The 27,500-nt window shown below is 39.0% G+C and overlaps 1 protein-coding gene across 1 annotated transcript in view; it reads left to right on the forward strand.

The window, feature by feature from the left end:
• Positions 1 to 12,013: 12,013 nt before the first annotated feature.
• The window catches only part of LOC115223990, a 45,209-nt gene continuing 29,722 nt past the window's right edge, over positions 12,014 to 27,500 (forward strand). Inside the window, exon 1 of the mRNA XM_029794771.2 lies at positions 12,014 to 12,764. The gene's annotated coding sequence lies outside the window, so the exon portion shown is untranslated. The remainder of the gene's footprint in view (positions 12,765 to 27,500) is intronic.

The following is a 27,500-nucleotide window of genomic DNA, read 5'->3' on the forward strand; positions in this document are numbered from 1 at the left end:
CTCTCGTTGATCATCTCCACGCACTTCTCCACTGCAAAATCTACGTCAATCGATGGGTATAGGGATACCACATCCATGCTACCTACTATACATCCTGTCAAGTCACAAGTTTGTTACAGTCACTGATCCTGCTTAGGAGATCTTCTGTGCTGTCACACACATCAGGGACATCCTGATTATAGGGCGTATGATCATTGAGAGGAAGTAGGAGATTCTGTAATTGCTAGCGATATTCGCTCCACAGACTGGTCTTGTTGGTGGTCCTGCTATAGGGTCAGTAAAACCTTTATGGTCCTTGCGAAGTCCATACAGTGCCGGGATATCATTGTTCCAGGCTTGGAAATTCTTTGCAGTACGTTTCTGAGGTCCCAGAACAATTGTCCACATCATCATGTGGGCATTGAGGACCTTTTCTCTCTCCTCATGCGCCTGTACAGTTGTTACTTTTGTATTGGCGATATGAGGTTGCATTGCCTGGATGTAGTTCGGTAAGCTGTCTATTGACATCCTGCGGACTTATCCGTGGGAAGGCATATCACCTCTCCGTTCCTCGTGCGCTGAATGAGCTTCTGTAGGCCACATGCAGGTTTAATCCCTAGTTGTTGGGCATCTGTCTTATTCTGTCTCTGTCTCTTAATGTATAATCCTAAAATCTGTCTAAGTTTGGTCCTAGCTATAGTGAACTGTGCTTCCATGTGGTCATTAGTACGTCTTGGGATGTATACTCTTTTGTTGAAGGGTAATGTTGTTGGATAAATTCGGTTCATGCAGTAAGTTTTGTTGCATACGTTGAAGAATTGAGTGTCAAAGGGATGGGTATACATGTCAATGGTCTCTCTAGGGTTATCTTCATTATCGTTACTGTTTCCAACATCAGCCTTCCTATTATTATTATCACCATTACCACTACTACTACTACTAGTATTCCTATTACCACCACAATTATCACTACTATCCTCATTACTACTTCTACTGTTACCATCACCACTACTACTACCACTATTATTGTTATTACCTTTATTCCTACCATTGCCATTATTACTATCATCGCTAGTGATATATTCATTGTTCCTGTTTCTGGTATATGTGTTGTTTATATTAGTGTTGGGTTTTATGTCTGTCTGTTGGTCCCTGTCAATCCCCCTGTTGCGGTCGTTATTTTTGTTCCTATGAGTATTGTTATCTGTTTCAAGTCCGCTGACTCCCTGTCCAAGGATCCTGTTGCCTTCAACTTTATTCTCCATCGTGACCCCTATGACACAACTTTTATTCGTGTCTTTGTGACTATGGCTATCTGTGTGTGTGTTTGTGTGTCTGTTCTCCCTATAATTGTTGTTGTTTATGATAGCCATAAATACCAGAGTGTCATGTTCGTTGACACCACCCCTGGAGGTGAACTAGCGTACCGCTTTAGAAGGACCCTAGATAAACTTAAACTAAGAATTAAGGTTGTTGAAAAGCCAGGCAACCCTATCAGATCTATAATTGGTAGAAGCTATCCTTTTAGTAGAACTCTCTGTACGGATAACTATTGCACTGTATGTAGATTTAGCCCACAAACGAACTGTAAAGCCAGAAATGTGGTCTATAGTATAAGATGTATAGAGGGACGATGCAGTAACAAGACAGTAACATACGTAGGGGAAACTGCAAGAAGCATTGGTGAGCGGGTGAATGAACATTGGAGACAACTCAAGCAAGGTAAAAGCTCATCGATTCTGTACCAACATGCCGAACAAGAACACGGGGGATCAATCAATAACATAGAGATTAAGATATTGTCCACACATAGAACAGATGCAACAATTAGACAAATTACAGAAGCTACACATATAATAGAAAATAAACCTAGCCTGAATAGAAAACTAGAATGGAGCAATAGCGCACACCACAACATATGACAATAGTGGATCCTGCAAACATAATAAATACACAGGTAATTAAAGAAATAGAAATGAATATCTATATATATGTATATGTGTATATATATGTATATGTATATGTGTATATATGTGTGTATATATGTATATATATATGTATATGTATATGTATGTATATATATATATGTATATGTATATTCTTTTTTTTTTTTTTTTCGATTAGATTTATTATTATTATTACTAATATTGTTGTTATGCATACATACAAGCATATGTAATGATAATAATGGGTGGATGTAAACACATGAACAAAATTAGAACAAAAGCAACAACAACAAAAACAAAATACAAATTACAAGAATGTATATAACCAGAAGATACAAATATTACAGGCATCCCCCACACACACACACTAAATAAACATAGACGCACATAGAGATATAAGCATGCGCAAATGAAGACATACAATAGAAATACAAAATGGCTGACGGTTAGTAAGGAGAGACACAAGTAAGTGAGAAGAAAACAAAGGACCACTGATGCGGTCACAGGAGTGTGACGAAAGAACTTTGGCCGAAATAAGATTAAGATTAATGTAAAAAATAAATATCACTGAAGCAAAATAACACCAAATATATAGTGCGTGTGTTTTTATTGGCTAAACTGGCAATATGACCATTCCGAAATATAACAATATCTGTTTCAACACACGACTTCACATAAAAAATCTTGCACAACAAATATTTAAACGTATATATATATATATATATATATATCACCAACCATCATCATCTTTTAACATCCATCTTCCATGCTGGAATGGATTGGACAACTTGACCAGAGATGGCAAGCTGGAGAGCTACACCAGGTTCCAGTCTGTTTTGGTTTGGTTCCTACAGCTGGATTCCCTTTCAAATGATAGACAGTGTTGAGTGATTTTCATATTCTGTTATCACTCCCCGTCTTTGTACTAGAAGCTCAATTCCATTCTGAGTCCATTTAGCTGGTTTAGAAACAAACAAAAAAAAACTTGCACCCATTTTCAACCTTATCCACATTGTTGAACCTCTGTCCACACAGGAAATGAGTAACTGGATGCAAATGCAATTTTATGATGGCTATGCAGCAGATACATGCGTTGGACACAATTAAATCACATGTGTTGTAAAATTGGCTGTAGAAATAAATAAAAAATATGCAGATATAATACTAATCATCGTATTCATTGTAATTGCCAATTGCCTTGGATATACACTCAGGGAAATATTTATAATCCAGTAAAGCGAACCCTGGATTTACCCATTGGATAAATTACATTGGGATTACTTACCTTAAGTAATCCTAGATGCAGTTAGCCATAACCTAGATTATAATCCTAGATGCAATTAGCTATAACCTGGATCATAATCCTAGATGCAGTTAGCCATAACCTGGATTATAATCCTAGATGCAGTTAGCCATAACCTGGATTATAATCCTAGATGCAGTTAGCTATAACCAGGATTATAATCCTAGATGCAGTTAGCCATAACCTGGATTATAATCCTAGATGCAGTTAGCTATAACCTGGATTATAATCCTAGATGCAGTTAGCCATAACCTAGATTATAATCCTAGATGCAATTAGCTATAACCTGGATCATAATCCTAGATGCAGTTAGCCATAACCTGGATTATAATCCTAGATGCAGTTAGCTATAACCTGGATTATAATCCTAGATGCAGTTAGCCATAACCTCGATTATAATCCTAGATGCAGTTAGCTATAACCTTGATTATAATCCTAGATGCAGTTAGCTATAACCTGGATTATAATCCTAGATGCAGTTAGCTATAACCTGGATCATAATCCTAGATGCAGTTAGCTATAACCTGGATTATAATCCTAGATGCAGTTAGCTATAACCTGGATTATAATCCTAGATGCAGTTAGCTATAACCTCGATTATAATCCTAGATGCAGTTAGCTATAACCTGGATCATAATCCTAGATGCAGTTAGCTATAACCTGGATTATAATCCTAGATGCAGTTAGCTATAACCTCGATTATAATCCTAGATGCAGTTAGCTATAACCTGGATTATAATCCTAGATGCAGTTAGATATAACCTGGATTATAATCCTAGATGCAGTTAGAAATAACCTGGATTATAATCCTAAATGCAGTTAGCTATAACCTGGATTATAATCCTTGATGCAGTTAGCTATAACCTGGATTATAATCCTAGATGCAGTTAGCCATAACCTGGATTATAAATGAGTGTTTGTGTTTTTCCTGCCTGGATGCTTTATCCGTATCTATTCATTATATATAATTGTACAGCAATCTCCCTCTTAAATACACAACTCGAACCCAACCACTTGTGCGTACTTAGATGGAGGTGCGTACATAGCTACAGCAGTTGCAAATCAGATATACAAATGCATGTATGCTGCTAATCACAGCAAGACTCATGCATCACATGGTTTTAGATCACATTTGTTAGTTTTCCTGTCAGTTTTCTCCATGATGTCACGTCAAAGAAAGGGGAAGTATTTGAATGAAGCACAGAGATCAGATATCACAGATTCGACAAACTGCACGACACCGTGCTCTACATTGAAGATCAGTTGCTATGTGCAGATGTTCAAGCTGCAGCAGGGAATAATTACAAACTATTTTGATTGCTTTCAGAGGAAGCTAAGACAAGTGACATTGGAAGCAAAGTGCAAAAAAACACAAAATCTGAGTCTTTGCGTGACATGTTTAACCCTTTCGTTACCAACTCGGCTGAAACTGGCTCTGGCTCTGAGTACAAATGTCTTGTTTTCATAAGTTTTAAATTAAAATCTTCCACCAAATCTTAGTCACAATTTACATTCCTAGCTGAATGATAACTAAGTTATTTTACTAAATTCTTTGTCATATTTAAAATAATTGAGAGAAAAACAGAGCATCTCAACAGAAATACAGTAACGAAAGGGTTAAACAATAAACTTCACATGATATCACATACCTTGAACTGCTTATTACCTATTTAGATTTTCGTTAATATTGCCATTGACTAAATCATTAATAAACTTGAACCTAAGATTATTGAAGATTTTGCGTTTACTTATCTTGGATCCGTACTTAAATGGGTGTATACTTAACCAGGAGGTTACTCTACAAAATATCTGGTGTTTTTAAAATATATGTTTTGACCTAATTAAAGGTCTAGTATTTATTTCCAATTTGAAATACAAATTTAAAGTCAGGATATGATCAACTTCATAACAGTTTTTATAGCTCTATCAGGTTTCCAAAACTTCTTTTCATATTCTTTGTACTCAAAGACTAAAGTAATTCATCCAAATACAATGTTAGCTAAACCTACATACACTTAGTTCATCTCACATCATATCTGTGGATGAACCTTGAAGAAAGTTGTTTAGCCTAATGACCAGTTGAAAGTGACTGGATGCAAATGCAATTGTGAGGTGGCTATGCAGCAGAAATGTGTGTCAGACACATTTAAATCAAATATGCTGGATAAATTGAATGTGGAAATAACAAATAAGTAAATCAATCTCCATATTCATTGTTATTGTCTTATATATATATACAATTATATAATATATGTAATATAATATAATATGATATAATATAATATAATAAAATAAATACAATCAAAAGACATCAAAGAATGGAGTTAGCAAACTATTTATTTAGTTTACCAGGGTGAGTCAAGAATGTTTTTGTGTTTCAAGCTTTAATAGTTCAAACAAACGGAAAGCATTTATTCATCAAAAAATATCCCACCATGTTCTTTTGTTAGTTGCCATTGTTGTGCTAGAAGTTCAGTTTCACAATGGCTGGTTTCACATTTGGCTGGTTTTGAAGCAAAACTCTCCCTGCACCCATTTCCAACCTCATCCACATTGTTGACCCTCCATTTGTGCAGGAAATGAACCAAGGTGGTAATATGATGGTGTAAAGTCTTCACTGTAGACAGGGTGAGGCACCACTTCCAGCCCTTCAACTTCCTCAAGTTTGCACTTGGTTATATTGGTAATGTATGCTGAGGCATTGTCATGCTGTAGGAGAGTGAATCTTCAATTGACATATGCTGGAAAGTGGGCTTCCAAAGCATCATATACTTGCTGCAGTTGTTAAGAATAAAGGTCAGCATTCACAGCATGACCATCTGAGACAAGCTCAAAATACAACTCTCCCTTGAAATTTCACCAAAATTACATGGCCTTCTGTTCAACTCACCTTTGTTTGACAACAGGTTCTGAATCTTGGCTGGAACAAAGCCACACGTTTCACTTATTAGGATGATGAAAATAGATCGATTTTTCTCCTCAGTTGCAATTTGATACCAAAGAAACAGGCCTCTTGAGTATTTTGTCAGCTGTTGTTTGCAAATGTTCACATGTTGTTCAGCCTGGTCATTGGTCAGTTCACGAGAAGCTTTTCAGCAGCATCTGTTCATAAGGCTGAGCTTATGGAGGTGTCAACTGACGGTGCTTTGTGAAGAACCAAGTTCTGCCAACAATGTACAAGTGCTTGTGCTTGGCTGTTATTCAACCATTTCAAGCAGGGCCTCATCTTCCACAACAGAAGGTCTCACTGATCTTGGTTTATCTTCAAGGCTGGTGTCACCTTCCTTGAAACATCTAAACCAGTTTTGCATCACACATTCATTGACAGCACCTGAGCCTTCCACATCATTAATTTCTTTTGCTGCTGCCCTTGCAAATAGTCTTTTTTTCCACAGGTATCATAAAATAGTTCTCGTTGCAATTTTTTCACCATTCATTATCAAAGAATTAACAATTAATGTTTTTATGTCACATATACTTTTTTACTCTTTTACTTGTTTCAGTCATTTAACTGAGGCCATGCTGGAGCACCACCTTTAGTCGAGCACATCGACCCCAGGACTTATTCTTTGTAAGCCTAGTATTTATTTTATCAGTCTCTTTTGCTGAACTGCTAAGTTACGAGGACGTAAACACACCAGCATTGGTTGTCAAGTGACGTTGTGGGGGACAAACACAGACACAGGCACACACACACACACACATATATCTATACATACAATGGGTTTCTTTCAGTTTCCGTCTACTAAATCCACTCACAAGGCTTTGGTTGGCCCAAGGTTATAGTAGAAGACACTTGTCCAAGGTGCCACACAGTGGGACTGAACCCGGAACCATGTAGTTCATAAGGAAACTACTTACCACACAGCCACTCCCACTCCTATGGAAATAAAGAATGAACAATTCAACTACGATTGGACAAGTTGTATCAAATTAATGATGTAAAATGACAATATAAATTGCCAAAAATTATCAGTGAAAATTAAAAAAAATTTTGACTTGATGTCCATCACTCCTGAGGTGAGTTGTCTCACCTGTCTATGAATATGACTTCCAGGTATTTTAACACCCAGTGCTTTGAGAGGGTCACTTCCACTATGTCGAATTGCAGCCAACTGGCAAACTAGCAAAACACATGCATTGTGTATGTATGTTCAATATTGTTTACAACACTCACACTGCTTCTAATTCATATCTGAATATATATATATTATATATATATATATATTATATATATATATATATATATATGTATGTATATATATTATTATATATATATATATTATATATATATATATATTATATAAAATATTATTAGAGACAAAACCACTATTTTGCAAAACAAACAAGGAAAGACTTAATCAATACATAAAATTTTAATAAATAGTCAAAAAAAACCGCCACTACAATTGTTACTTGTCTTGATCGACAATCTTCAGGTGGACTTATATATATATATTATATATATATATATATATATATATATGTATGTGTATGTATGTATATATATAATATATATTATATAATATATATTATATATATATATATATATATATATATATATATATATATATATGTATGTGTATGTATGTATACATATATATATATATATAATATGTATATATATGTATATATATATATGTATCATCATCATCATCATCGTCGTTTAACGTCCGTTCTCCATGCTAGCATGGGTTGGACGGTTCGACCGGGGTTCTGGGAAGCCAGAAGGCTGCACCAGGCTCCAGTCTAATTTGGCAATGTTTCTACAGCTGGATGCCCTTCCTAACGCCAACCACTCCGTGAGTGTAGTGGGTGCTTTTTACGTGCCACCTGCACAGGTGCCAGGCGGGGCTGGCAACGGCCACGGTCAGATTGGTGTATTTTATGTGCCACCGGCACGGAAGCCAGTCGAGGCGGTGCTGGCATCGGCCACGAGTCGGATAGTGCTTTTTACGTACCACCAGACCAGGGATCCTGGCTGGTTCAATTCGATTTCGATTTCGCTTGCCCCAACATGTCTTCACAAGCAAAGGGGGTTGGCAAGGGTGCCTGTTGTACGGTCGCATTGGAGTATTTTACGTGCCACGGCCACGAGTCGGATAGTGCTTTTTACGTACCACCAGACCAGGGATCCTGGCTGGTTCAATTCGATTTCGATTTCGCTTGCCCCAACATGTCTTCACAAGCAAAGGGGGTTGGCATGGGTGCCTGTCGTACGGTCGCATTGGAGTATTTTACGTGCCACGGCCCCGAGTCGGATAGTGCTTTTTACGTGCCACCAGGCCAGGGATCCTGGCTGGTTCAATTCGGTTTCGATTTCGCTTGCCCCAACATGTCTTCGCAAGCATGGGGGGTTGGGATGGGTGTCTGTCGTCGGATGAGGTTCTATATCGACTTCGCTTGCCTCAACCGGTCTTTGTGTCCAAGGGAGGAAAGGCATTCATAAGTGGGCTGGGCTCACTTGTCCTGCCTGGTCTTCTCACGTACAGAATATTTCCAAGGTCTCGGTCTCTGGTCATTTCCTCAGTGAGGCCTAAAGTTCGAAGGTCGTGCTTCACCACCTCGTCCCAGGTTTTCCTGGGTCTACCTCTTCCACGGGTTCCCTCAACTGCTAGGGATTGGCACTTTCTCACACACCTATCTTCATCCATTCTCGCCACATGACCATACCAGCGCAATCGTCTCTCTTGCACACCACAACTGATGCTTCTTAGGTACAACATTTCTCTCAAGGTGCTAACGCTCTGTCGAGTATGTACACTGACATTACACATCCATCGGAGCATACTGGCTTCATTCCTCACGAGCTTACGCATGTCCTCAGCAGTCACAGCCCATGTTTCGCTGCCATGTAGCATGGCTGTTCGTACACACGCATCATACAGTCTGCCTTTTACTCTGAGCGAGAGGCCTTTAGTCACCAGCAGAGGTAAGAGCTCCCTAAACTTTGCCCAGGCTATTCTTATTCTAGCAGTTACACTTTCAGCGCACCCACCCCCACTACTGACTTGGTCACCTAGATAACGGAAGCTATCAACTACTTCTAGTTTTTCCCCCTGGAAAGTGACGGAAGTTGTTTTCTGCAGATTTTCGGAGGTTAATGCTCCCGAGCATCTGCCACATACAAAAACTATCTTCCCAGTTAGCCTATATATATACATATATAAATATACATATATAAAAATCTTAAGGTGGTGAGCTGGCAGAAATGTTAGCACGCCGGGTGAAATGTTTAGCAGTATTTTGTCTGTCTTTACGTTCTGAGTTCAAGGTCCACTTTGCCTTTCATCCTTTTGGGGTCAATTTTCTCTCAAGATGCTTATACTCTGTCAAACATGCACATATATTGCACATCCAGCGAAGCATGCTGGCTTCATTTTTCTCAAGCCTATGCATGTCCTTGGCTGCTATACCCCATATTTTACTGCTATGCAGCATAGCTGTTCGTACACAGGTATAGCTGTTCGCACACAGGCATCATACAATCTCCTTTCACTCTGAGAGAGAGAAGCCCTTTATTGCCAGCAAGGGTAGGGGCTCTCTGAACTTTGCCCAGCCTATTCTTATTGCCATAGCTATGCTCTTGGAGCATCCACCTCCACTACTAACTAGATGTTGGAAGCTATCTACTACCTCCAGCTTACCCACTGACAGTTAATAGAGTCTATTTTCTGTACATTTTTGGTGTTTATTGTACTTGTGCATCTTCCACACACAAATGTTAGTTTCCCTGTTAACCTTCCTCTGATATTGCTGCACCTCTTATGTGTCCAAAGCTTACACTGAGTACATTTTATAGAGTTTCTTTCTATGCCTTTTCTCCAGATCGAGCAGAGCCATCAGCCTGAAGGGATTTGTGATTTGTCTGCCTCCCTACTTACTAAAACTTTGGTTTTTGCTTGGTTAACTCTAACACCCTTAGTTCTGGAAGTGATTCAGCTATAAGAACAAGGTCATCAGCATAGAGCAGCAGCCTGTCTTAAATTCTTCTGTTATTGCTTGAAGGACTATGATAAACAAGAGGGGGCTGAAGACTGATCCTTGGTGAACCCCAACTTGTACCTTGAATTCTTTGCTGTACTCATTACCAACCCTCACCTTGCTGGTAGCGTCCCTGTACATGGCTTGTACAGCTCTCACCAACCACTCATTTATCCCTAGTTTCCGCATTGACCACCAGATAAGGGATTGGGGTAGCCTGTCAAAGGCTTTGCTCAAGTCAACAAAAGCCAAGTACAAAGTTTTATCTTCGGTTAGGTAATTCTCCTGTAGCTGCCTTACCAGAAATATAGTATCAGTGGTGCTTCTCCCAAGCATAAAACCAAACTGAATCTCATCTAGGCTAACTCTCACCCTATCTAGTTGGGCTATGATCCTCTCTGTAACTTTCACCTGGGTTTGATCCAACAGTTTGATACCTCTGTAATTATTTCTATCTAAGGCATCACCTTTACCTTTGTAGCTGTTGAATATGGTGCCGCTACACTAGTCATTGTGTATGACTCCTTCATGAATCACCAGGTGACTAGACCTTAATCCACACCACCAGGTATTTTAAGCATCTCGGCAGTGATTCCTGATGGGTCTGATGCTTTCCCTGTCTTCATATTCTTAATTGCTTTATCTACCAAGATACTGTCAATCCAGATAGCTGGTCCTCAATTGAGTCAACATTTGACAGACTCTCCTCCCATTCATTCTCCATGTTCAGCAGTCTTTCATAATGGCATCTCCAAGCCTCTTTCTTTGCAGAATCTTTAAACACAAGGGCACCATCATCTATGTAGACACATTTCTCTTTTATGACATTTCAATTTTATTTCAAACACTGTCTAGCAATCTGAAATACTTCAAGACTTTGATCCTCATGTCACTGAACATAGGCAAACTTCTTTTCTGCTTCTCCCTTGACTAGATATACCTGTCTCCTAGCTTCCCTTCTGGCTATCTGATACAGTTCTCTGCTACTCCCACTCTTCAAGGCCTGTTTCTTTGCTCTAGTCGCCCTGATAAGTGGAAATTTTACCGGTGAGTGTGTTAAATTGTAAGGCAGTAAAAGAGACTGACTCTCCCCAGACACAACAGTACATATACATATATCTGTGCATATATATATATATACACACATTAATACATATATATATATGTATGTATATATATATGTTATATACACACACACACACACACACATATATATATATATATATATATATATATATATATATATATATATATATATATATATATATATATATACACACACATACATATACATATATATACATATACATATATATATATATATATATATATATACATACATATATATATATGCATGTATGTATGTATATATATGTGCATATATATAAACATTCACACGCATATATGTAAACGTTTTATGTTCAATTATAATAACGATTTTACATTATTCTGAAGGGAGTGCAAATTTATTGTTCTTAAACAAGAATATTATTGACAATGATTAGGAAGTTTTGGCCTGGATCTCGGTCACAATTGCTATCTATTTAGAGTAATACGTCTGCCACAAGAAGGTTTAGCCATGTGTGACATTATTATTTGTATTGCCCCGTAATGGAGCCTCGCTTTGGAGAAAAACACCCTTTCTATTGTTATGTGATACCATATGGGTGTGCTTGCCCCCTGTGTGTGTGTGTGTTCACGTTTCCCTTTGTATGTTTGTCTGTGTGTGTTCATGTCTTTGTGTGGATGTGTATGAGTGAGTTTACGCCTTTGTGTGTTTGTGTATGGTTAGTGTATGTATGCGCGCGCGTGTGTATTTGTGCTTGAAAGTGTGTGTGCTGATATACTGACAGAACTTGCTTCTACTTGTCATTTGAATGGATGTTCACGACTTCTGGGAAGTACTAAATTCGCTTAAGTTCATTTCAAATAACCAACAGTATTTCACGATTAAGCAAATATTTTACTTGCTTTTTAGTCGTATAGCTATCATCGCCAGTGGCCCGTGAGTCCGTCTATTAGGATTTATAAGTGTAAGAAAGTACTCTTTCTTAATTAAGCAGACGTTCTACGCTATAGCCAAGACGTCTTTCTCGGTTAAGTGGACGTTCAATGATATAGTCAACTCTTACATGCTCCTTCCACTCTGCTATGAACATCCCGAAAGAAAACAAAAGCAACAATAACAGGGGCGGCGGCGGCAGCAGCAGCAGCAATGAAACGTCTAATTTAATTGAATGAATGAATGGATGGAAAGACGTTCGACTATTTCTCGCTACACCCCTAGTGTCTTCGATTGCAACTGCAGCGACCAAACAAACACGTGAACCAGCAGCAACAACAACAACAACAGCTGCTGCAGCAACAGTAGTAGTAGTAGTAATATCAGCAGCTGTAACAACAACAGCATCATCTGCAGTTCGAACCGCTGCATCTTTTCATTCGTGGTTTGATTGATACATGATGAAATTACACGCAAGATTCCATGCCCAGCTCAGTGAGGGCGACTGTTCGTTATGTTGAAGATGCCTTAACTTAAAAACACTGCAAAGGTTTGTAGATATTTATTATTATTATTAATAATAATAAATGCACTTTAATTATCATTATTCCTCTTGTTGCGGCAGACATCGTAAAGCACAGACTGAAATCTGTAATCTATGTTTTAACGACCTCCCGTACAAAACGGAAGGGACCTCGTGCAAAATAACATCCTGGAATTCCCTAATGTCTCAAAAAATATCCTCAAGTACACTATTGTATTTTTTTTTATAAAATGGACCATTAAGTCAGTTTAATTAGTCTTAGTAATCGCAGGTTCTTTCAGTGTCTCGCAGAATTATTTACTTTACACATGTGGAATCCTCAAATGTCTACAAATATTCTAATGTGTGCTGTTTTATGTCTATAAAATAAAAGTTTAGTTCTTGTAGAATTGTTATTAACTCAGTTTAATTAATCTTGATCACTTCAGTAAAGTGCTTAATTTGGACAAATACAGCATGTCGTTTCTGTTTACGTACAGATTCAACAACTTAACCGTGTGTTTGTGTGTGTATTCGCACGCACTGGGTTTCCACAAAGTCATTTGACAAAAAGATAATGTATTAAAATTACAACGGAAATTGGGGTAGCATAATATTAATAAAACTATCAATATCATTAATAAAAACTTTTATAATTATAACATTAGTATACAGCAAAAATTTAGTTGCAACCTCTTCTAAGATTTCCGTAATGACTTTTTGAGATCGTCTTAAGACTTTGTGGATACGCTGTATGTATAAATATATATAGTTTTATATAAATATTCTACAGCTTTATGTTATATATTTTCGAATTTTGTTGAGTGTCAACTTTGCCATTCATAATTCTACGTTCAATAAAATTAAATACCGGTCGAATATTGGATCAATATAATTGACTGTTCCCTTTCATCCTATTTCTGGCTTGTGCCCATTTAAGAAATTATGTTTCTTGTTATTGTTACAGTAAAACTCTTAAGACGAGATGTGTTTCAGCCCTTTTACATTCTGTGTATATATTTATCAAATAGCAACTAGACCTATGAAAAGAGCGAACTCTCCGTAGGGTCTCTAGCTATTGCAATAAAGTATATACTTCACATTATTGTACGTAGTCCTCATTTGAACTACAGTGTACCCAGGTCATATTTTATATATAAATATTCATTTTTTTTTTCATTGTTCCGTTTACAATAAAATGAAGTACTTGTCAAGTACTGTGAGAAATAATAGTGGGGTTATATAATCTGTTTTTGTTTTATTCTTCTGCCAAAGTGTGTGGACTTATACCTTTTCAATACCTATTTTATTAATCACTGTTATAAACCCCGCTGCTGACAATTTTGCCCTTCATTTATCTAGTAGGGGTCGGATAAACTAAAGTACTAACCAACTACTAAGGTTGATCTTATCGACTGTTATTCTTCCTAGCCTTGTGTCAACATTAGAATTGTTGTTGCTGAAGTCGCTTGAATGCAAATTAGCAGAATTAAACCTTTCATCAACTTTGCATTACGTGTTCAAATCCCGTTTGGATCGCCTTGGTCGTTTCTCTTTTCGGAAGTATGGTCGTGCCGATAAAATAAGTAGTAGGTAGTGTTGTCGATTTAATTGACTGTTCCCACCACTGCCACCTTTTCTTGGCCTTTATGCTAAAATTAAAAATCATTATTATCATTTTATGTTACAAGTTCGAATCCCGCCGAGGTCAACAGTGGATTTTTAGGGCGCCAGACGAAAATATCTGCAGTATTTGAGTTCAAACCCTCGTTGGTTAACTTCACTTTCCGAGGTCGATAAAATAAAGTACCCGCGAAGTACTGGAGTAGATTGAGTATTCGTAGAGAGTATCCTACATGTAAATGGAATTAAAATAGAAGACGAAAACTGTTTTGCCTTACAACTTCCAAGATTGTCGACAAGTATTGAGGTCATGGGATAAGAAATCGTTATTTAACTCCAGGTGATGCGTCCTGAACGGACAGGCCCATGATTTCATGCATTCCATTCAAGACAGTCATTTAGTTTTCAAATACAGTTCATCTAGTACTACAACATCCAATGTATTCCACATCTTTAAAGAAAGCAGTGTACAATTTGAAGGAGACATGTCTGTCTGCTATTTCTAGCTGATCGGATAACCACATAAGTGGCAAATCAACGAAGGAGCCTTACGCGATCGTTCGACTTGCTAGCAATAGCAGCCAAATTTCCCTCCATTCACATGCTAAGAAAACGGCACCTTAGTTAATGGGTCCTGTGTTTCTTGCACAAATGAAAAAACCAGATGGCTATTGCTGAAATGTCTGACCACAAGTCTGCTCAGTGTATTGTGCTATCAATATAGTTATGTGTAACCCTTGTTGTTTATCCTCAGGTCAGTTCTGACTGAGCAGACATTTGATCAGAAACAATCTAGCCATGACTGTCTGGGTGATGAACAAGAGTGAAGGTGCAGTGTCTATGTAATAAGTCCTTGTTGTGGTGTAGCTTTGTGTTGGCTCTGATCAAACAACAAGGTGCAACACAAAGATCTATCTTTTCATTATGTTTGAGAAATATCTTTGTGTGTTGAGCTTTTATTTTGACCAGTCCTCTAGCTATGGCCATCCTGTCTTCTGGCATATTACATCACATCACTGTATCTTGTACAAGATGGTAGCATGTTTGCATGATTAAAAAGCCTTCCAACCACATGGTTTTGGGTTTAGTCCTACTGCATGGCACCTTGGGTAAGTGTCTTCTATAGCTCCAAACTGACCAATACTTTGAGTATGAATTTGATAAACAGAAACTGTGTGGAAGCCTTTCATGCCTTTTAGTTTGTTTCAGTTATTAGACTGCGGCCAAGCTGGAACACCAACTTGATTTTTTTTTGTGTCTTAGTCAAAGGAATCAACCCCAGTACATACTTTGTAAACCTGGTACTTACTGCCAAGTTACAAGGACATAAACATGCCAACACTGATTACCAAACAGTGATGAGGGACAAACATACATACACATGCATATGACAGGCTTCTTTCAGTTTCCATCTTCCAAATTCACTCAAAAGGCTTAGGTCAGTCTGAAGCTATAGTAGAAGATACTTGCCCAAGGGCCATGCAGTGGGGCTGAACTCAGAATCATGTGGTTAGGAAGCAAGGTTAAATTTATGTGTGTGTAGTCTTTGTGTCTGTCCCACTTCCCCACCACTTGACAACTGGTGTTGGTTTGTTTACAACCAGTAACTTAGTCATCATCATCTACCGTCAGCTCTCCATTCAACAAAAGAGACCAATAGAATAGTTACCAGATTTTAAAAATAAGTACTGTTTGACTAAAACCCTACAAGTTGGTACCCCAGCATGGCTGCAGTCAATTGACTGAAGCAAATAAAAAATAAAAGATAGTGTGTAGGCTTGACTGGAAGAACACTTTTAACCTGGCAGAGAGTAACCTCTGTGTAGAGTTAATGACGAAAAAGAAAATAGCCATACTGGACTAGGCACTTGCTACCTTTTGACAAGGTATAGCACCCAACAGCCATCTTGCCCTGGATCACAAATAATGCCAAGGGAAATTGTAGTTGTCACCAGTGCTGGTGACAGGTAAAAGGCACCTGTGCTGGTGATAGATGAAAAGCACCTGTGCCAGTGAAATGTGAGGGACACCCATGTCAGTGATGTGTGAAGGATACCCATGCTGGGGATGTGTGCGAGGTACCAGCACTGGTGACATTTGAGAGGTGCCCATGTTGGGGACCTATTCACGAATGTTGCGTATGGATGGTAACACATAAATGTGAAACAAGATGAGAACCCAAGTATCAGTGGCGAGGCGGGGCTCGTGGGGTCCGAGCTAAACCCGCCCCCACTCCATCCGTAATGTCTTCTGGTCTGTTCTACCATTCGATTTTTTAAAGTTCATCATTTTGTGTAATTTCATTCGTTAATCTGACCCCATATCAGATTGTATTGTCCCCTCTATGTTTGCCCCTTGTGGGTAATAAAAAATCAATGTTGGAGACCTATGAAGGGCACATGTGCCAGTGATGCGCAAGAGGCACTCATGCTAGGGAAGTGTGAAAGGTGATCGCACTGAGGATGCGGGATAGCACCTGTGTTGGGGACACATCAGGGGAACCCGCACTGGCAATACATTGGAGTCGCCTAGTACACTCTGTGGAGTGTTGGTGTTAGGAAGGGCACCCAGACCTAGAAACCAAGCCAAAACAGACTGGAGACTGGTGCACCTCTTTGGCATATCAGCTCCAGTCAAACCGTTTTACCATGCTAGCATGGAAAATTGTCTGTAAATGATGATGATGATGAATCTGCATAGTGGATATGCAGAATTGTCCACTAGCCAACTTCAGTACTGTACTATGCAAGACAGAGAGACCTCAGTGAGGTCACAAAACAGGATTATCAACTTCTTGAAGTGTATTGCTGGCAATGTCTAGAGACCTGGAAATCATAAGTGTTACTAACCAACAAAACAATCCTCTTGATATCCTCTAACTTGATGGCATGTCCTGATCCATCTTCACCACCATTTTGCTTTCCCAACTCGGTTAATCATATAAACTGTTAGTGTTCACAGGGCTTGATGTGTAATTGTAAGATCCAAGGATCTAAGTGTAGGAAGTTTGTAAGCTTTGAGCAGTCTGTGGTAGATATAAAAAGCATTTCAAATTTATCTAGGCACAGGAGTGGCTGTGTGGTATGTAGCTTGCTTACCAACCACATAGTTCTGGGTTCAGTCCCACTGTGTGGCACCTTGGGCAAGTGTCTTTTACTATAGCCTCGGGCTGACCAAAGCCTTGTGAGTGGATTTGGTAGACGGAAACTGAAAGAAGCCTGTCGTATATATATATATATATGTATGTGTGTGTATATATGCTTTTGTGTCTGTGTTTGTTCCCCCAACATCGCTTGACAACCAATGGTGGTGTGTTTACGTCCCCGTAACTTAGTGGTTCAGCAAAAGAGACCAATAGAATAAGTACTAGGTTTACAAAGAATAAGTCCTGGGGTTGATTTGCTCGACTAAAGGCAGTGCTCCAGCATGGCCGCAGTCAAATGACTGAAACAAGTAAAGAGTATATATATATATATATATATAAGGTTAATCCAAATGGGAAAACAGAAAAAACAACAACACGTGGAACAATTAAAGTATTATTATTATTAGGCGCTCATATATTTATGTTTGTGTATCTGTCTGTTCCCCACCACCACTGAACAACTATTGTTGGTTTGTTTATGTCCTCCTAACTTAGCGATTCAGCAAAAGAAACTAAGACTAGTAGGACAAGTACCAGGCTCATCAAAAAAAAAAATACTGGAATTGATTCATTCAACTAAAAATTCTTCGAGGTGCTGCTCCAGCATGGCCACGGTCTAATAACTAAAACAAGTAAAAGATAAAAGATATCTCTCCCCCCCCACTACAGCAAGACACCTGTTCCTATCCCTGTATCTTACATTTACCTCTCATCACTTGGCATAAAGCTATCTACCTGAATACTACACCCTACCTCAGTTGAAGAAGCTTATCTTGTCAGTTACTTGTCAGTCTCACTAGTGCCAGTGTTATGTAAAAACCACCCAGTACTCTCTGTAAAATCAGATGGCATTGGGAAAGGCATCCATCTGTAGAAACTATGCTAAAGCAGACATTGGTGTTGGTGCAATCCTCCAGCTTACCAGCTCCTGTTGAACAATCCGTCTTAACCCGTCCCATTATGAAAAACACATGTTAACCCTTTAGCATTTGGATTACTTTGTCACGTGTAATGCTTATTTATTCACCTGGTTTAAATTATCTTGTTGCTTTGTGATTTCAATGATGTGGTTGTTTGTTTTTAGAATGACATTGCAGGGTAGGTGTTAGAGGCCAGATCTAGCCAGTTCAAACATAGAGTAAGTGGAATATTTGACTGGCCTCCGTGCCGGTGGCACGTAAAATGCACCATCCGATTGTGGCCGTTGCCAGCCTTGTCTGGCACCTGTGCAGGTGGCACGTAAAAAGCACCCTCTACACTCACGGAGTGGTTGGCGTTAGGAAGGGCATCCAGCTGTAGAAACCTTGACAGATCAGATTGGAGCCTGGTGCAGCCTTCTGGCTTCCCAGACCCCAGTTGAACCGTCCAACCCATGCTAGCATGGAAAACGGACGTTAAACGATGATGATGATGATATGGCTGATTTTAAACACTAATGGTTAAATGGCAATAATAATGATGATGATGAAACAAAAAAAGTTAAAACCAGGTGATGGTAGTATTTGAGGAAGATTTAGCTGTAGTTTGAATAACTAAACACAGGCTTGTATACAAGGTTATGAAGGCTTCCGTGTTAAAGCACAAGATGTATCCTGTTTAGGTCACATACTGTCGTTGTAGTTGGAGTGTGTGGGAAATAGAATACCTAGATAAAATGACAAAACATGTCAGAACATAAAACAAAGAAACCTTTATATTCTTCTTTGAAGTAAAAACAACGTGTGAAACTGGCTCTGGATCTAAGTACAAATGTCTTGTTTTCATAAGTTCTGAATTAAAATCTTCCACCAAACCTTAGTCACAATTTATGTTCCTAACACTAGTTTAATGATAACTAAGTTATTTTACTAAATTCTTTGTCATATTTAAAGTAATTGAAAGAAACACAGAGCATCTCAAAATAAATACAGTAATGAAAGGGTTAACTTAATCATTCATACCTCCCTTTTGAATTTAGTGGCCTTGTCCTGGTGCAAGAGCCTCAGACAAATGCTTTATGTCATTTCTTTTAGCTGTTTGCATTGAAGTCTCCTTCCTTCTGGTTTTAATAAAATGAAGTAGCAGTCCAGTACCGGTCCTTTATTTTATTGAAGGGGACTGGTTTAATTGCTGTAATTAATTTCCCACTGCGTGGCATCTTGGGCAAATGTCTTCTGCTATAGCCCCGGGCCGATCAATGCCTTGTGAGTGGATTTGGTAGACGGAAACTGAAAGAAGCCCATCGTATATATATGTATATGTGTGTCTGTGTTTGCCCCCCCTAGCATTGCTTGACAACCGATGCTGGTGTGTTTACGTCCCCGTCACTTAGCGGTTCGGCAAAAGAACCAATAGAATAAGTACTCGGCTTACAAAGAATAAGTCCTGGAGTCGATTTGCTCGACTAAAAGCTGTGCTCCAGCATGGCCGCAGTCAAATGACTGAAACAAGTAAAAGAGTAAACCATCCCCACACTTCCTTCAGGATTACTGACTTTGTATCTAAATTAGAAACATTTGAAGGTGTTGTAGTAGAATCATTAAAGTATCAGGAAAATTGCTTTGCAGTATTTGTTCTGGCTCTTAACACTCTGAGTAAAGGTGCGTGGCTTAGTGGTTAGGTTATTTGACTCACGGTTGTAATGTTGTCAGTTCAATACTCGACAGTGCATTGTGTCGTTAAGCAAGACACTTTATTTTATATTGCCTCAGTCCACTCATCAGGCAGAAATGACCTGGCAGAAACGTTAGCTCGCCGGGCGAAATGCTTAGTGGTATTTCGTCTGCCATTACGTTGTGAGTTCAAATTCTGCCGAGGTCGACTTTGCCTTTCATCCTTTCAGGGTTGATAAATTAAGTACCAGTTATGCACAGGGGTCGATGTAATCGACTTAATACCTATGTCTGTCCTTGTTTGTCCCCTCTATGTTTAGCCCTTTGTGGGTAGTAAAGAAATAAGTATTTCATCTGCTGCTACTTTCTGAGTTCAAATTCTGCCGAGGTCAACTTTGCCTTTCATCCTTTCGGGGTTGATAAATTAAGTACCAGTTACACACTGGGGTCAATATAATAGATTTAATCCGTTTGTCTGTCCTTGTTTGTCCCCTCTATATTTAGCCCCTTGTGGGCAGTAAAGAAATAAGAAATAAGTTGTACCTGTATTTCAAAAAGCCGGCCTTGTTATATTCTGTGTATCACTCTGAGTCTCCCTGAAAACTACATTAAATGTATGTATGTCTGTGGAGTGCTCAGCCACTTGCACATTAATTTCATGAGCAGGCTGTTCTGTTGATTAAATCAGCTGGAACCCTCATTATTTTAACCGACAGTGCCAGTTAGTTAACATTATGAGTTCAAATTCCAGCAGAATCAGTTTTGCCATTCTTTCTGAGGTTGATTAAAATGAAATACCAATCAAGTGCTTGGGTAGGATGGGGGTCTAAATAATCAGCAGTATCCTATCTCAATATATAGTTGCTTGATCTAATAGAAATAGCAGCCAGACCTCCTCAAATCAATCTCTGCTGTCTTGAAGAAAGACAATCAAATATCAGTCTAGCATATTGGAATGATAAAATTATTAGCATATAAAATAGGTACCTTGTGGTATTTATTCTAATTCTCTGTGTTATCTGCACTTGGTTGGTATATTTAATCTGCCACCACTTGGTCCTTGGATACCTTTTGTGGGATCCATCATGTTGCAAGCATTCATATCAGGTTTTGGGTTTGAGGATAACTTTGGAATCCCTGAAAGAAAGAAAGAAAGGCTCAAGGACACTGGCCCTTCCTTCCCTGATTACATGAGCTGCATGCATGGTTGTATGGTTAAGAAGCTCAAAATGCAACCACATGATTCAGGTTCAGTCCCATGGCATGGCACCTTAGGCAAGTGTCTTCTATTTTAGCCCCAGGGTTGAGCAATGCCTCGATAGTGAATTTGGTAGACAGAAGCTGTGTTGAAACCTGTTGTCAATATATGCAGGGTCTGTATAATCAACAATATCCTACCTGTTCACAGCAGAAATACTGATGCTGGTGCCATGTAAAATGCACCAGTGCTTGTGTCACGTAAAAAGCACTGGTGATGGTGCCATGTAGAAAGCACTGGTGATGGTGCCACGTAGAAGGCACTGGTGACGGTGCCACGTAAAAAGCACTGGTGACGGTGCCACATAGAAATCACTGATGACGATGTCACGTAGAAGGCACTGGTGACGGTGCCACATAAAAAGCACTGGTGACAGTGCCACATAAAGCCCATCATTGGCATTAGGAAAGGCATCCAGCCATAGAAACTATTCCAAAACAGACACTGGATCCTGGCTCAGCCTCCAGCCTTACCAGCTCCTGTCAAACCATCCAACCCGTGCCAGCATGGAGAATGGACATTAAATGTTGATGATGATCTTACCTCAATTTGTCTTACACTACGCAACATAATCATTACACCTCATTGTACCACATACAATACACTGCACCACATCACACCAACTGCATTGTGGTACACACACACACACACATGCACCCATCACACCTCACCATATATCGCCATCACTTACTTTGGCTACACTGACTACAACACGTCCTCATCTTTTTACATCAATCAATCAATACGTTTGTATGTGTTTGTGCATACACACACATTTGCCAAATTGACTACACTGACTCTTTAGCTATAACCATCACCACCACCACCACCACCACTTTATAGTATTGATGAAATATTGAGCGCTGTCCAATAACATTATTACAATGTTTATAAAATATTGGAACAAAACCAAATTTCTCCAAAGATGGTCGGATGGCTGAATCAGTAGAGTACCACACAAAATGCTATGCAATATTTGTTTCATGCTCTTCATTTTCCTGAGTTCAAATCCCGCTTACGTCAACTTTACCTTTCATCCTTGATGGGGGTGGGGGGGATAACACCTTGTAACAAAATTTTAATTTTTTTTGTCTCTGGTCAGTAAGTGCTATTTCCTATTTGCTTCTATCTAGAAATTGAATGAAATCACTTCCATTCCCTTCAAACTTTGCTTTGGTGACTTGGACATCAATGTTTTAAAACTGACCTATTTTCCATTACATTTCAGACAGATTCAGTACTGAGTTGCTGAAGCAGAAATATCGTTGAATACTCTGGTCAGTACCACAGATTTGCTTGTCAGTTGCTTGACCATAATCACTTGAGCTTGTCCACTTAGTGGCTGACAATATGTACAATTCTGATGATGAGCAGAAGTAGTGGGGGTGCATCATAGCTATATGTTGAGGGATTCTTTCTGTTTTGAATAAACATAGCAAAAGCAAAGTTTGAAGGGAATATTAGCCATTTTTTTAATAGTTTCTAGGGTAAGCAAATAAGAAATGACAGTTGCTATCCAAGGACAAAAATCATGTTACACAGTGAGCAGGAGTAAAGGGGGAGCATCATAGCCATGTGTTGAGAGGGATTCTTTGAGGTTTGAATAGATGTAAGGAAAGCAAAGTTTGAAGGGAATATTAGCCATTTTTTATACATTCTTGGGGTAAGCAAATAGGAAATAACAGTTGCTACCCAAGGACAAAAATCGTGTTACACTGTGTAATACAGGGTAATTCACAATGAATGGTACAAAAAAAGAAGACATACCAGTAAGTGCTATAAAGAATCATCATCATCATCATCATTTAACGTCCGTTTTCCATGCTAGCATGGGTTGGACAGTTCAACTGGGGTCTGGGAAGCCAGAAGGCTGTGCCAGGCCCAGTCTGATCTGGCAGTGTTTCTACAGCTGGATGCCCTTCCTAACGCCAACCACTCCGAGAATGTAGTGGGTACTTTTTATGTGCCACGTGCACAGGTGCCAGACGAGGCTGGCAAACGGCTACGATTGGATGGTGCTTTTTACATGCCACCAGCATGGGGGCCAGACGAGGCTGGGAAACGGCCATAATCAGATGGTGCTTTTTACGTGCCACCGGCACAGAGGCCAGTCAGGGCGGCGCTGGCAACGGCCACTTTCGGATGGTTCTCTTACGTGCCACTGGCACTGGTTTCACAGCTACAATTTCCATTGATGTTGAATGATTTCAATTTTGATTTTGATTTGCCTCAAAATCAAGAATATATTGCAAAAACACAGCTGTTTGACTGTCAGTAGGAACTTGAAAGATTGTCCTTTTGCATTACGTCTGTATTTTTGCAATATCTTCAGTACAACACCTGCATGTACATTTTCTTGTACCATTCGTTTTGAATTGCCCTGTAATAAGGTGCCTGTTAAATGCTACAGTTGATGTAATTGATTAACTACCTCCCTCTGAATTAGTGGACTTGCATTTAAATCAGGAATAATTATTTAAAGGCCGTGAACAAACAGACACGGTAGAGCCTTGGAAAATAAAAATACTGGGATCGATTGTATCAATTAACTCTCACCCATTGAAATTACTGGCCATGTGCCTGAATGAGAAACAAGTGTTATTGTTGTAGAATTAATGAAATAACGAACTAAAACAAAGCTCTCCGATTACAAACATCATCAACCAAGTTCTCTCTCCTTCTTCCTTTAATTATCATCCATTCTACATGACAGCATATGAGGCAGTGAGCTGGCAGAATCGTTTGCACATCAAGCAAACTGCTTACTGCCATTTCATCCATTGTTACATTTTGAGTTCAAATTCTATAGGGTTAATGCAGTATGTTATTTACACTGAGATAGCTTTTAGCCCACATTGCTGACATTGTAGCCATTATGACAAAGCATTTTAACAGTATTTACCCCCCCCACCCTGCTGACAAACCTTCCCTGAACCCATCTTACTAACACTCTTTCTCGCCACCCATGCTCACTGCATTTACATTTGACCTATGTATGTATGGAAAAGTGCATGTTAAAATGATGATGATGATATAGGTGCAGGCATGGTTATGTGGTAAGAAGTGGGCTTAAGGGCGGCAAGCTGGCAGAATCATTAGCTCGCCGGGCGAAATGCTTAGTGGTATTTTGTCTGTCGCTACGTTCGGAGTTCAAATTCTGCCGAGGTCGACTTTGCCTTTCATCCTTTCGGGGTCGATTAAATAAGTACCAGTTACGCACCAGGGTCGATATAATTGACTTAATCCGTTTGTCTGTCCTTGTTTGTCCTCTCTGTGTTTAGCCCCTTGTGGGTAGTAAAGAAATAGGTATTTCGTCTGCCGCTATGTTCTGAGTTCAAATTCTGCCAAGGTTGATTTAGCCTTTCATCCTTTCGGGGTCGATTAAATAAGCACCAGTTACACACTGGGGTTGATGTAATCGACTTAATCCCTTTGTCAGTCTTTGTTTGTCCCCTCAATGTTTAGCCCCTTTTGGGCAATAAAGAAATAAGTGTGCTTCCCAACTACATGTTTCCATGTTCAGTCCCACTCTGTGGCACCTTAGCCAACTGTCTTCTATAGCTTTGAGCCAACCAAAGCTTTGTGAGTGGGTTTGGTAGATGGAGACTGAATGAAGCCCATCATAGATATGAATATTTCTGTGTGTGTCTTTGTGTCAGTGTTTGTCCCTCACTACTACATGACAGCCAGTGTGGTGTACTTACATCCTCATAACTTAGCGGTTTGGCAAAAGAGACCGATAGAAAAAGTACCAGTATTAAAAAAAAAATTATTAACCCTTTCATTACTGTATTTATTTTGAGATGCTCTGTGTTTCTTTCAATTACTTTAAATATAACAAAGAATTTTGTAAAATAACTTAGTTATCATTCAGCTAGTGTTAGGAACATAAATTGTGACTAAGGTTTGGTGGAAGATTTTAATTCAGAACTTATGAAAACAAGACATTTATACTCAGAGCCAGAGGCGGTTTCAGCCAGGTTGGTATCGAGAGGGTTAAGGTCGATTCTTTTGACTAAAAATTCCTCAGTTTAGTGCCCCAGTTTGGCCACCGTGTAGTAACTGAAACAAGTAAAAGATATGTTCGAGATGTATTATATTTTGAAATAAAACAGGTAGTCATGGCTTGAATACTCTGAACATAGATCTTGGAGCTGACCTGGATTTTAAAAAAGGTGAGAGATAATATTTATCACCACTTAAACCTAGATGTTCTGTTAGAACAAAGTCTATTGCAGTAGGTAACATGAGAGAAATTCTCATATTGGCTTTTTAGTGCAAAATGCACTGTTTATATTGCTAGCAGGGAGATAAATTCCTGCCATCTCCAGCACCAACACCACCAGATCATATGATTTCAACCTTGTTTGGTCTTGTCAATGATGGACACTCAATCACTAGAAGCAGCAGTAATTCGTCTCCTTGCCAGCAAATTATAGAAAAACATTGCCAGAAAAGGCGCTAGTGTCACAATTAACCAGTTAGCTTATTAAACAAAATATATTAGCAACAGAGACAGTATTAATAACAAGAGGTAATATTTATCCTCACTCAAACATGGATGTTCTATTTGAAGAAACTCTACTGCAGTAGATTCCTTGAGAGAAACCCTCATATTAGCTATTTTGGTGCAAAATGTCCTCTTGTTTATATAACTAGCGGGCAGATGTGGAGGCGCAATGGCCCAGTGGTTAAGGCAGCGGACTCGCGGTCATAGGATCGCGGTTTCGATTCCCAGACCGGGCGTTGTGAGTGTTTATTGAGCGAAAACACCTAAAGCTCCACGAGGCTCCGGCAGGGGATGGTGGTGATCCCTGCTGTACTCTTTCACCACAACTTTCTCTCACTCTTACTTCCTGTTTCTGTTGTACCTGTATTTCAAAGGGCCGGACTTGTCACTCTCTGTGTCACGCTGAATATCCCCAAGAACTACGTTAAGGGTACTCGTGTCTGTGGAGTGCTCAGCCACTTACACGTTAATTTCACGAGCAAGCTGTTCCGTTGATTCGGATCAACCGGAACCCTCGTCGTCATAACCGATGGAGTGCTTCCAAAAAAAAAAAAAGTGGGCAGATAAATCCCTGACCTCCCCAGCACCAAGACCACCAGATCACGTGATTTTAAACTTGTTTGGTCTTGTCAAGGATGGACACTTGACTGCTAGAGACAGCAGTAATTCATCTCCCCACCATCGATATATGGAATGCCAGAGCCAAACAGGTGCTGGTGTCATGATTAGCCAGTTAGCTCGTTAAACAACAACTTACTCAACAATTTATTCTGTCCGTGCAAAGACTGGACAGTTGGAAATGATGTACTTATTTCTTTCTCTTCGTTACATAATCTACAATTGTTAATTAACCTTTTATCATTTTATTTTTAGTTGTTGTTTTATGCCAAGACATTGATGTTGTATTTCTGAATCCAATCCAAAGTTTCCAACCCATTGTTCTCTCTCCTATTGACTTCTCCTCACCAATGTCTGTTCTTGCATTATACTAACCTTGGAGACTTCTTTCTTCCCGTTATTTTTGTTACTGTCGAAATGAAATTATTATTTACAACAACAAAAAAAAATCCAAAAAAATTCATTATTTCTTTTGTGTCGTTTCTGAGTTTTACTTTCAAGATTTTTTTCCTGATGTTTCTATAAAGCAGCTTTTAGCTTTCAGTATCTCATTTGATTGTGATTGTTTCCTTGTAAACTATAAACATGGAGAAAACTTGGTTTCTGTCATGCTATCTTATACAATTCAGTCTTCCTTTGTAGTGTCTGTTTCATAATAGACTCACCGTACTTTGTATTAGTAGTATATTGTATTACTAATGTGCCCAAATGAAAAATTATGACTATTTTGTTAATTATAGAGAAGAGTGCATCCATTTAAATGAAATTAAACATTAATTGGCTTGCTTGCTTTTGAAATATTGTCCATAGCAATAGTAGTAATAGCAGCAGCAACAGTGTTCTCATTGTTTATATAAGAAGGTCCATTCCATCTTCTTTATATATCTAGAACTACATTGTCCGATATATCCTTATCGAAGATTGTAAGATGAGGTTTGAATGTGATTGAGCTGTTATTTTCAGCAGTACCATCAACCATGCAGACAAGCTGATGTGTAATGACATCACTTTACTTCTT

Source organism: Octopus sinensis, linkage group LG24 (assembly GCF_006345805.1).
Source record: "Octopus sinensis linkage group LG24, ASM634580v1, whole genome shotgun sequence".
Taxonomy (NCBI): Eukaryota; Metazoa; Mollusca; class Cephalopoda; order Octopoda; family Octopodidae; genus Octopus; species Octopus sinensis.